At 38.8% G+C, this 12,680-nt stretch overlaps 1 protein-coding gene across 2 annotated transcripts in view; it reads left to right on the top strand.

The window, feature by feature from the left end:
- The window catches only part of LOC132647186 (exocyst complex component 6B-like), a 60,811-nt gene extending 52,794 nt beyond the window's left edge, over positions 1 to 8,017 (top strand). For both annotated transcript variants that reach the window (XM_060367091.1, XM_060367087.1), the window contains exon 4: positions 4,559 to 8,017. The gene's annotated coding sequence lies outside the window, so the exon portion shown is untranslated. The remainder of the gene's footprint in view (positions 1 to 4,558) is intronic.
- The last annotated feature ends 4,663 nt before the right edge of the window (positions 8,018 to 12,680 follow it).

Raw genomic sequence — 12,680 nt, 5'->3', positions numbered from 1 at the left:
ATCAGCACAGTGACCAGCAATCAGAACTCTCGGCCATAAAACACAGTCATTGTGTTTCCCAGGTGAGAGGATACCCCCACGGTGGGGGATTCAATCAGCTTTTAACTCACCCGGCTAAACCGAGGAAGAGATCCCGGTTCCGCCAGAAGCTTGGCTTCCGGCCGCCAGCCCCAGCCCCAGCCCAGAGCCACAAGCCAGTGTCTCTGGTCAGGGTCCCAGACTGAACCATGTGCACCACACTATCAGAGACTGGAATTTTCAGTCAAGAGATAACCCCAGGGTACAGGAAATGATTGGGACCGGCCTTAGGTCACCCAGACATCCCCTGGAAAAGACTCGGGCGGGTTCCACGGGCACCCCAGGAGCAGCCCGGAGCCAGAGCCGGGGACCCAGATTCCGGCACAGAGCCCTGCCTGCCTGCGCGCCTGATTCGCCGCCGGACATAGAAATGGCGGGTTTGATCTCAGAGCACTCAGCTCACCCCCAACCTGAAAAGGTCCCCGGAAAATTACCCAGCTTAGGGAGGCACTCAGGCTCCCAAAATCCGCAAAGGCAGACACAGGCAGTTTCTGCGCACCAGACAGCTGGCAGAGACTGAGCTGCCATCACACAGCTGTGCTCCAGGCACAGGCAGTTTCTGCGGCCAGCCAGCTGGCGGACACTGAGCAGTGTGCACCAGGGCAAAAAAAGACACTAGGAGTCCTTGTCTCCAGAGAATCCACGGGGAAGGAAGGAAACTGTACTGACCTAAATCACTCAATCCTTCCCTAGAAAAAGTCTAGCAGTCTAGTGGGGCCGAGGCGCCAGCACTCAGCTGTGCTCCAGACACAGGCACAAACAGTTGCTGCGTGCCTGATGTCCAACTGGGTCACAGCAGCTGATCATTAAATTTACAACAAGAAACCCAGAAACAGGGCAGCTGCCCTCAGGACTTCCCTGGGTGAGAGGAGAACCCTCTCGACTAACAAAGACCACAGTTACCACTCAGATCTATATCCCTGAGGTGAGCAACTCCTGAAAAAACACCAGCCATCCAGGGACTATACCCAAAAAGCTGAGAAGACATCCTTCAGGAAAAACCAGCTTTCTGCAAAGGGGATTCTCTCCACCACAGGATCCCCAGGAACCACCAGAAAATAACCCCAAACACCTAAGATAACACAATGGGTAGAGGCCAGCGTAAAAGCTCAAGCAACAAAAGACAGAGCAATATGGCATCTCCAGAACCCAGTTACCCAGGGGCAAGTAGCCCTGGACACCCCACCATAACTGAAATCCAAGAAGATGACCTAACAAGTATGCTCATGAAGATGATAACAGAGGAAACAAATAAAATTCGTAAAGACATAGAGGAAGATAAACTCAAACAGAATATTGCCATCCATAAAGAAATAGAGGAAGCTGCAGCCAAACAGTTTATGGCCTTTAGAAAGGAAATGCTTAAAACACTGAATGAAATGATAGAAACAGAGTTGAAGGAACTAAAAGAAAAACAGGAAAGTACAATCAGACAGGTGAAGGAAGTAAACAAAACAACTCAAGACCTGAAGATAGAATTGGAAAAATTAAAGAAAACACAAATGGAAGAAATAATGGAAAGGAAGAATCTAGGGAAGAAAACAGGAACTACAGAGATAAGCATAACCAACAGACTATAAGAGATGGAAGAAAGAATCTCAGGTGTAGAAGATACAATGGAAGAAATCGATGTATCTGTCAGAAGTTGATATTAAACACTATTCCATTGCAGTCCTTCTAAACTGTTAATTTTAATTAAAATTGAGTACTAATGACTCTTATAAAAATTACAGAGGGGCCTGATAAGCCATATCAAGATTTTTTTTAATCTTTTTTTCAGGCCATCTATCAACATGATGGTTGATAGAGAGGCAGCAGTAATTACTGTCAAGCAACTGACATACAAGAATGTTAGTTTAGCATGCCAGACAGCTATTTTAGTTCCTATAAAAGATTAAAAACTGATAATGCTTTTGTATATACTGCCAAGTCTTTTCTTTCAAGAGAATTTATTAAAAAAAATGACAGCCATATGCTATAACCCACATCACTTGCATTCCATATAATTGTCAGCATCAGTTTTTCGGAAGAAGCAATGGACAGCTGAAATATTATTTAAAATAAAGGAGAGGAGAAGCACTGTATGGCTATCCCTAATAATATTGTATCTTTTATTTATTTATTTACTTACTTGTTCACTTGTTTTATTAGACATTCTAGATAAATAAGAAGATTGGGCCTATAAAGCTCTGGTTCCCATGGTTTTACTGTCTGTTACCACCAAATTTCTTACTGAAAGTTGGTCAGTGTTATGGCATTGTCAGGAAGACTATGCAGCTCTCCTCCCATGGGTGAACTTTAAAGAGAAAGTCAGCTTTAAAGAGAAAGTCAGTCTCTCTTCAACTCTGCGCTTTTCCAGTTTCTGCCAGAGAAGGACCTGTGACCTCTTCTTTCTGAAGATGCAGCACACAACACACCATCTTGGATAAGGAGGATGGGTTTCATTGATGAAACCTGCTAGGCCTTGACCTAGACCCTTCTTCCTTCAGAAACTAGAAATGAAGTTGTGTTGTGTATCACTTACCCAGCTCGGTGAGTGGATTAAGACTTGCCATTCTGTGTGGTAAAAACTAGAAGGAATTTAGACATTAGATTAACCTATAACAACCAGCAAAGACACTATAGCATGTTAGAGTACTAAGTGCTTATTCATAAACTATTGCTTCTTAAATCCCACAGCCTCTTTTCCTTCTGTTCATAGTATATTTTAAAAATGGGTGAAAAGGCAAAATAAAACACACAAAACCCTATCTGTGGATGTAATCCTTTCTCCTCCCCAACAAAGAATGGGAGGTAGAGAGCACAAATGCTTCTGAAGGCTTCAAAAAAGCAGTGGTGGCTTTGCACCAACAAATGTAGTAATTATTCCTAAGACTGATAAGCTGATTTGGTGAGGCTCTATCACTCATGGATTTCTCTTCCCTCCTTGGAGGCAGCCATCCTAGGGAACATTACCTTTCTACAGACAGCAGGGCCTGTAGACTTTCTATGAGGACAATCCACATAGAAATGGATGCCAATTAAATAAGCTATACTAAGTAAAGGAAAAATTAAAGCTAAATATATAGCACTCTCAGGAAAGCCACACAAACATAATAGCAGCAGTGCTCCAAAATCTCCAGCAATCTCAGTTCTTTTTTTTTTTAATTTTATTTTTTTCTTATCAGTTACATTTTATTAACTCTGTATCCCAGCCGTGTCCTGATCCCTCATTCCCTCCCGGTCCCTCTCTCTCTCCCTCCCTCATCTCTACCGTGCCCCTTTCCAAGTCCACTGATAGGGAGGGACCTCCTCCCCATTCATCTGATACTGTTTTATCAGGTATCTTCAGGACTGGCTGCAAAGCCCTCCTCTGTGGCCTAACAGGACTGCTCCTCCCTTGGGGGGTGGGGATATCACCTTACACCCATCAGAATGACCAAGATGAAAAACTCAAGCAACAACACATGCTGGAGAGGTTGTGGAGAAAGGGGAACCCTCCTCCACTGCTGGTGGGAATGTAAACTGGTACAACCACTCTGGAAAGCTATCTGGCACTTTCTAAGACAAATAGGAATAGTGCTTCCTCAAGACCCAGCCATACCATTGCTATATACCCAAAGTTTGCTCAAGTACACAAAAGGGATACTTGCTCAACAATGTTTATAGCAGCTTTATTTGTAATAGCCAGAACCTGGAAACAACCCAGATGTCCATTAACGGAAGAATGGGTACAGAAATTGTGGTATTTCTACACAATGGAATACTACTCAGCAATCAAAAAGGAGGAAATCACGAAATTTGCAGGCAAATGGTGGGATCTAGAAAAGATCATTCTGAGTGAAATATCCCAGAAGGAGAAAGACAAACATGGGATATACTCACTTATATAGACCTATAAGATATGATAAACATAATGAAATCTATACACCTAAAAAAGATAATCAAGAGAGCAGACATGGGGTAAGATGATCAATCCTCATTTAGAAAGACAGATGGGATGTGCATTGAACGTATGACAAGAGTCTACTGAGCGCATCTGAAAGACTCTAACTAGCAGTGTTTTCAAAGCAAAGACTCATGACCAAACCTTTGGCAGAGTACAGGGAATCATAAGAAAGAAGGGGAGTTAGTCTGATATGGAAAGGATAGGAGTTCCACAAGGACCAAATATATCTGGGCACAGGGTCTTTTCTGAGACTGACATTCAACCAAGGACCATGTATGGATATAACCTAGAACCTCCGCTCAGATGTAGCCTGTGGTAGCTCAGTAACCAATTGGTTTCCCAAAGTGAGGGGAACAAGGACTATTTCTTTTATTTTTTATACTTAATTTTTTTAAAACTGGGAAAGGACAGTCTATTGCTACAGAAAATTTCTTGGGCCCTCCTAAACAAATTCATAATCATGGTCCTTTTGAGAGTTGTTATGTCATATCATTGGAACTGCCCAGATCCAGTAATGGAACTGAGCTTATGTTTGTTTGTTTTTTTTCTCAGGGTGTGGAAAACTCAGGTGGATACCTGAAAGACTGACTTGATCTGTGGAAGATGGACGAAGAAGGCCCAAAGTGTCTGCAGGGGCTAGACCTGAGGAAAGGAAAGTGAATGGGGGTGATGGAGTCATTGAGCCATGAAAAAGAGTCTCCTTGTCAGCAATGATTCAGATGAAGAAACTAGTTGACTGAGGGAAAGAGTTGGTGAAGTCTTGGTGGAAGGGTGTTGCTGTTTCTTGCTGTGTTGTCGCTATTGAATACGTCTGTTACTGGTGATCATACTGTTCCCTAGGCAAAGATGGTCACATGACAATTGAGGCACTGATGTTCAGGCTTTGCATGATGAAATATTTACCATTCAGCACTGAAATTTAGATAAATTCCCCCCTTCATTACTGTGCAAAACCTATCAAAGATTTTTGGTCATTATTTTTCTAATTTTAATTGGACTCTAAAATGTGGTCCATAGGAATTTCTTTGGGATTTCTTAGTTGGTTATGTGGAGAAGCATTATAGCTTTGAGACTGATTTGCTTCTGCATGTCTTCTTTGAATTTTGACTTGTATACTTTGAATTAAGAAGGGGAGGGCCTGTGGGGAATTATGGTTTTGGCCTGGCATACAATTGGCGTGAGAAGCATGTGCCAGTGGACTTTTAGTTTAGAGACCTTAGCTCCTGAAGCACTATGTCCCTTTCAATGTGTCCCAACACTTAAAGAACTCCCACAGACACTTGAACATTCAAGCCACCTGTGTTCTCTGTCTTCCCTAGAAGTCAGGAAAACATCCAGAAGCTTGGCAAACATTTAATTAATTAGACATTAATTCTATGTACCCTTATAGCTTGCAGATGTCATTGTATCCTGGCAGTTACAATTGTATTCTCTCTGGAAACTTCTATCATATCCTGCTTCTGATAATGATGTTAAAATTCTTGTTGCATGCAATAAATTTGTCACATCCCTAATTTTCATGTAGCCCCTCTGACCTGTGCCTAAAAGACAAAATTTCCTTTGACCATAATCAGGTATCACTGGCTTGGTAAGTAAGTGCTGATGTTTACACCAAGACAAAGAACTTTTAATTCCACTAAAGTTTGCTGAAATTTACTGATTCTATTCTGAAGCCCCAACCCCTTCTCATTCACTGCCCTTTCCTAAATCAGTCACCTACCTCCACATCCATCATCGTAGTCAGAACAAGGGAATTATTAAAATAGAATAGGCACATATAGAGAAATGACTCAGGAAGTAGAGGCTAGCACATAGGCACATGAATCTGCATTCAAATCTTATGAAAGAAGGGGGAGATAAAGAGGACAGGAGTTCCACAAGAGAGCAACAGCACCAAAAAATCTGAGTACAGGTGTCTCAGATACTCCAACCAAGAATCATGCATGGCCCCAGGTCCCACCTCTGAGAAAAAGGTATCGGACGGGTCTGATGCTCTTTGGGTGGATGACACCTAAATGAACATCTGTACAAAGTCCCAATTTATTTCTAATATCAGAGATCAGACCTCTACTCTTGCCTGATGCGTCTAAAACAAAAAGGGAGAACTGTAGAGAGCTGCGGAATGCTATGCCTTAAAGATGGAGCTGGTTTCCGCCTTCCACCTTCCCGATGGTGAGTGCTCTCTGTCACGAACAACTCCACATTTGGCTAAGGCCGAGGATCTGGCTTGCTTCCATGTATGTGGACCTATCTGCATTGCCCCCGTGGCACGCCTGGGTTGGCTACCCAGAGGCTATTTAAGCTGTGGACTGGCTTTCCCCGGGGTCCGAGGATTGTTCAATGTTCCTGAATAAACTGCATTGAAAAAAAAAAATGCATGGCGATAACTTAGAATCCCTGCACAGCTGTAGCCCATGGCAGTTCAGTGTCCAAGTGGGTACCCTAGTAAGGGGAACAGGGATTGTCTCTGACATGAACTTAGTGGCTGTCTCTATGATCCCTGAGGGGGGAGCATCCTTACCAGGCCACAGAGGAAGACAATGCAGCCAGTCCTGATGAGACCTGATAGGCTAGGGTCAGAGGGAAGAGGAAGAGGACCTCCCCTATCAGTGGACTTGGGGCAGGGCATTGGAGGAGATGAGGGAAGAAGGTGAGATTGGGAAAGGGAGGGAGGCTGGCTACAGCTGGGATACAAAGTGAGTAAACTGTAATTAATTTAAAAATAAATTAAAACAACAGGTAAAAGTAAATAAAAATAAAAGTAAATAAAATTTTAGGTGAAGAAATGGTGAAAATATGAAGCAAACAAAATGACTGTTAAGATACTAAACTCCATGCAGAAGAGCAGGTACTGAATGACTCATTTCATTGTAGCTGATAACACTTTGTATTAATGTAATTACTATCAAAATATAACGATGGCTAGCAGAGGCTGGAGTAATATCTTTTGTTTATTGTTATATATTAGTTTGCGAGTATTTTTGCATCAATGTTCATAATATCACTTTTAGTATTTTGTTCACCATCTCAATTTTGTTTGAGTAAAATGAAATAAAATATAACTAAAGTCTCAAAATTGCCTTTTATTCAGATGGTAGTGGCATATGGCTTTTTTTCTTAGTACCCAGGAGCAAAGACTGTGGTCTATAGTCATACCACCCTGAAATACCCAATTTCATGTATTTTTTATTTTACTATATCTTTTTGTTTTATTTTGTAATTAGTCTTCAAATGCTTGTTTGTTTATTTTTTAAGAGACAGATTGGTTGTGGACATATTCATATTGGAACTGAGATGGTGACAAACTAAGAAAAATAGGTGGAAGCCAAACTGTAATCAGATACACTGTGTTAAAAGTCCAGTTTTTATCCAAAAATAATTCAAAATGAAATGGAGAAATCCTTCCAGAGGAAAGCAAAGCAATCAAACCAAAAAGTTCTGTTGCTTTCCACTGGGGATGACTGCAGCTACAGAACCATTAAAGTTACCATGTCATCTTGGTTATTAATATGGGTCACAGGCATTATAGCTTGGTAAGATTGTCTGATCTCTTCCTCCTTTTGAAGCTAGCACAGAGCCCTCTGCTACCATAAAAGCTAATCCTCAAACAGTCCTCCGGTCTGTTCCAGCTCATGGGTCTTTTGACTTTGTTTGACTTGCATGATGTCTTCAGCAACAGGGGCTTACATTTCACCTCTGGAGTAATCAACTGTGTTATTTTAATTCACTTAATCATAGAAAAATCCAGCACGGCACGGGAGGGGCATAGGATGATGAGACTCAAAGAAATGGTCATGAGTCCACAGGAAATCTTAAAGTGGGAAATAGTAAGAGCTGGAGAGGACAGGATCTCCACAAGGAGAGCAACAGAACCAGAAAATTTGAACACAGGGAACTTCCCAGAGACTCATACTCCAACCAAGGACTATTCATAGAGATAACCCAGAACCCCTGCACAGATGTAGCCCAGGGCAGTTCAGAGTCCAATTGGGTTACATAGTAATGTGAAGAGGGACTGCCTCTGACATAATCTGATTGGCCTGCTCTTTGATCACCTCCCCCTAGGGGGGAGCAGCCTTACCAGGCCATAGTAGAGGACAATGCAGCCACTTTTGATGTGAACTGATAGACTAAGATCAGAAAGGAGAGGAGAACCTCCCCTATCAGTGGACTTGGGGAGTGGCATGCATGCAGAGGGAGGAGAGAGGGTGGGATTGGGAGTGGAGGAGAGAGGGGCTTATGGGGGGATGCAGAATGAATAAAGTGTAATTGATGAAAAATTTAAAAAAAGAAAAAAAAAGTAGAATTTGGCACAAAATGTTATTCTGGATTTATATGTAAGCTTGTGGTCCCATGAAGATACTATTGATGCAAATAGTTTTAATCTTCTGTAAGTAAAAAATTTAAAATATGTTATATGGTATAATATGCTTTGATATCCTCAATACAAATTAATGAATGAACAATGGTTTATGGACTGAAGCAATTTTCATAAGTAAATCACATTGTAAAATTCCATCAAAAACTAATCATTTGATATTTGCTTGCATTATTGAGATTGTATACAATAGGGTAATTATTTTTGCAGAAGTTTGATTGAGAATTTTTGTACATATCAAGTGAAGGATGAACAATATAGAAAAATTCATACTTATCTCTATTATAAAAGTCAGTGATGAGTCTCATAATTATGAAATGTTAATTTGAAGAAAAGTTAAGAGAGGTTAAATGCAGTTCACTGTTTTTATAAAGACAGTTTTGAAAGAAAATTAACTATTGACTTAAAAAGCCCAGCTTTTTACTTAAAATGGGTTTTATTTCTTTTATAAGTTTTTTTACATTACGATAAACATGAAAACACTCCATTCCTCAAGTATGAATGTTTTTATTTTTGATTACATGACTGAGTTACATTCTAAAATGAGTCAAGAGGACTGATCAAGAGTCACCCCACTGGGAAAGGCTTCACTTAGGACATGTGAATATAACAAATAGAGAGAAAAACAGGTCAATTTATCTTGTCAGCATTTTAAATATTTTAGTTGCTGCTTTTCTGAGATGGAGAGGGCAGTGACAGTTCTTTGTTAGTTTTACTTAACTTTTTTTCAATTATCCATGGAAAAATCCATTAAACTTACCTGTTTGGTACACATTTTTGATGTTTTCAATTGGATTCATACTTGTTCTGGTCAGGGTCTCATATTCTTCCCAAATTTCTTTAGTAAGGCTTGTTCCTTTTGCTATATTTCAAGGAGTAAATGTCAAAAAAGATATCCATGAGAACCTACCCACAATGTAGAATCAGCAAGCCTCCATAGTCACCCAAGTTCTACCTCTATGCTGAAGCTAGTCACAAAAATCTTAATAAAATTGTGTCACAGTATAAAGGATACTTTTAGAATTTATCATTATATTCATTTTACAGTTCTTAGGATATTGAAGAGAATCAAAAAAGCTTTTCTATATTTTCATTTTATTTTTTTTCATTTTCTTCTTTTTCTCCTTCCAGTAGTAGCAATATTTGCAATTTATTCACTTTGTATCCCAGTTGTAGTCCCCTCCCTCATCTCTACCCAGTCCCACCCTCTCTCCCTTTCCCTTTCCCATAGTTCAGTGATAGGGGAAGTCCTCCTTTATTACTTTCTGACGCTAGTCTATCAGGTCTCATCAGTACTGCCTGGGATCACTACTCTGTGGGCTCGCTATGTCTCCCCACGTTTAGAAACCATAGATCAGATATGTATCATTCAAGACTTGTCAATGTATTTCTAAGAAATTTCCAAGTTGGTATAATGTTCTTGTGGAATGTATACAATTTACCCTTGTTCATTCAAATGCTGATTTCTCTACCCCACTATCTGGTTTCAATCCGGACATTGCATTGTGATGTTTATTCTAAGCATCACCTGTCTCAAGCTTGTGTAAACATGCCACCATTTGTTCTTTATATTGTCACTTAGACAACCAGCCCCAATGCTGAACAATGGAGAGTATAGGGTGGGACATCCTGGTCCAGAGGGAGAGGAGCAGGAAGCATGGAGGGAAAGGAGAATAAGTGGGAGAAGTCAGCAGGAAAGAACTTGGAAGCACGTGGGGAAATGAACTGGACCTAAGATATGAGACTAAAAGTGAGTATAATGGGTAAAATCTGAATGACAGGAAACTATGCAGGTTTGGAGGTTTAGGATGGAGTAATCATTGCCCAGCATTGTGCCCTAGGTTAATTAAAATAATCCTAGTCTGTTTGGTGATATGGGTACACAGCTTGTTTAGGAATAACTGCTGCTTAACTAAAAGATAATAGTAAATATTAAATACTCACAACAAGGCTATAATACCATTGCCACCCATGCTATTTCATTCATTTTCAGATAAAGAATCTAACCCTCCATATGCTTGACCAAAAACCAAAGACACAGTAAATCATCTGAACTGACTACCTAGTCCAAAATATTCACAGATTTGTTTGTTTTACATATCAGAATAATTTTGAAGCCCACTATATATAACATGGCCACTTACTTTCAATAGTATTAATGCATTAGATGATGTTGTAGAGATGGACACTGGAAAATATCTGTCACTTATGTCTTTGTGTAGAAATAAATGCAGCTGAAGTGGAGGTAAGACATAACTGCAAGGAGTCACATCATCCTTATTGAGATAATTGTGAAGACATAAAGAAAGTGTAGTTTGATGAAGTTGTCATGTCTGACATCCATTTCAATGCAAATTGTGTTTGTTTATTTATGTGGAATATCCCAAAGACATTTTTGTATGACCCTTAATGACTGCCTTAATAACATCCTGACAATAGAATCAGTAGGCAAATCTTTTTCGCAGACTCTTATGGGCACCATGGAGAAGATGCATATGTATTGAAAGGAGAATCTGCAACCTTCATCCAGTCATGATTGCATTTAAAAACGTTAGTAAAATATTTTGTACCATATAATTCCTGCAATTAAAATGCATACAAACTCCCGTGTTCTAAGTAAAATATAGAAAAACTAATTTTATTCCCTGCAAAATCAGATGTACTTAAACAATGCTGTTGATGGTCTTATGTCTCTCTGCTTCTCATGAGTATACTGTAGAAAAAATAGCATGGTCATATTTGATATATAAATAATTTCAAGCTTATATTTAGGTGGAGCTGTGAACAAAGACAAAGGAGCACATTACTTCATAGTATTGATTCAACTTTTTGTCTTAAGTTGTCTTAACATATTTTTAACTGAGTCACTGATAGTTACCCCTCAGTCCCTAAAAACTCATACCAATATTTTGTGTTTTTTTTGAAATTTTGAATCATGGAAACATCTGGTATCATCAAACATATAATAAAGTATCATGTTTTCCACTATTGCTCAACTGTAACAGAAGCTATGTGGATTGAGATTTGTAATTTACATTGTAGAAATAATAGCATGTATACAGAAGCTATAATATTTCAAGAGATTCTAATTACTATGAAGAATATATATATTTGAATGTACATATTTAGTCAATTGTCATTCCCATTTGGTATTTCTAGCACATAAATACATACTACTCTCAAAGACAATTAAATTAGTATCATCCCAGATGTATCTGATAAAAATTTAGAAATGTTGATGACAGAAATGCTTCTCACTTATCTGGTAAAGAAAAAAGTTCCATAGATTTGTAATATAATTGCTGTCTAATTAGACATTTTACTTCTTATAACCAAATTAAATAAGGGTAAATTATAAATGAATATCTGATGACACATTCCACCCATCTCTAGCAAAATGTAGTATTCACTTTTGGTCATGAAGGACTAATATTGAAAGATATTAATTTCACTTTTATCTGTGTACTTTCACATTAAACTTTACTATGATTATACAGAAAGTACATGATATTCAAACTCTATCTTTTGTTAGTTTTACATATTTCATAAAACTCATGGGGTAAAATTCAAACAGGAATTCATTGAAAACTACATCTGCAATGTGTTTCTCTCTTTCAAAGTTGAGATTCCAGTTGGCTTGACCATTTTCTGAGTTTGAGTTCTGAGAAGTCTGACTTTAAGTGCTAAAATGATTCCATGGTCCTATCATTTTCTATCCAGAAAGAGCTAAGGATGAATTGCAACCCATGGCTGCTATGATAATGCACTGTGAAGCCTTCCAAATATGCTTAATATAAGGGTTTTAAAAGTTTAGAGAATTTTCTAAGTTTTATGTGGAATAAGTACCAAAATATTTCTGGATTTAGATATTTCTTCACATTAGATCAAGCTTTTAAAATGCTTGTCTGATGTTTTGTGAAGAACTTCATGAATGCAATTGATTATTCCTTAGCTTTTTGTACAATGTTGGGACTTTGTAAAAGATTTTAGTTGAAGTTCTTATTTACAGATAAATAGTTTCAGATATTGCAATTATACCTACGTTTGATTGGGTTTCCCTCTTGATATATGTGAGTATGTATGTTTGGGAATTGTCAATGTGCATCACGCAAATGCCAGTAACCAGTAATGGCATCCTTAAGATCTGTAGTGTGACAATGCTTGCCCTGAAAATATTCAATCAATTTCCCTGGGACAATAAGAAAAAAGAAAAAGAAACCTGCAATATATTTTTACTTCCATTTCATATTTTACTCCTTTCTTGAAAGGGAAATATTCATTTTCAAAATGAAGTCT

The sequence above is a fragment of the Meriones unguiculatus genome, chromosome 14 (genome assembly GCF_030254825.1).
Source record: "Meriones unguiculatus strain TT.TT164.6M chromosome 14, Bangor_MerUng_6.1, whole genome shotgun sequence".
NCBI classification, from domain to species: Eukaryota; Metazoa; Chordata; class Mammalia; order Rodentia; family Muridae; genus Meriones; species Meriones unguiculatus.
This window is presented reverse-complemented; position numbering and strand designations above follow the sequence as displayed.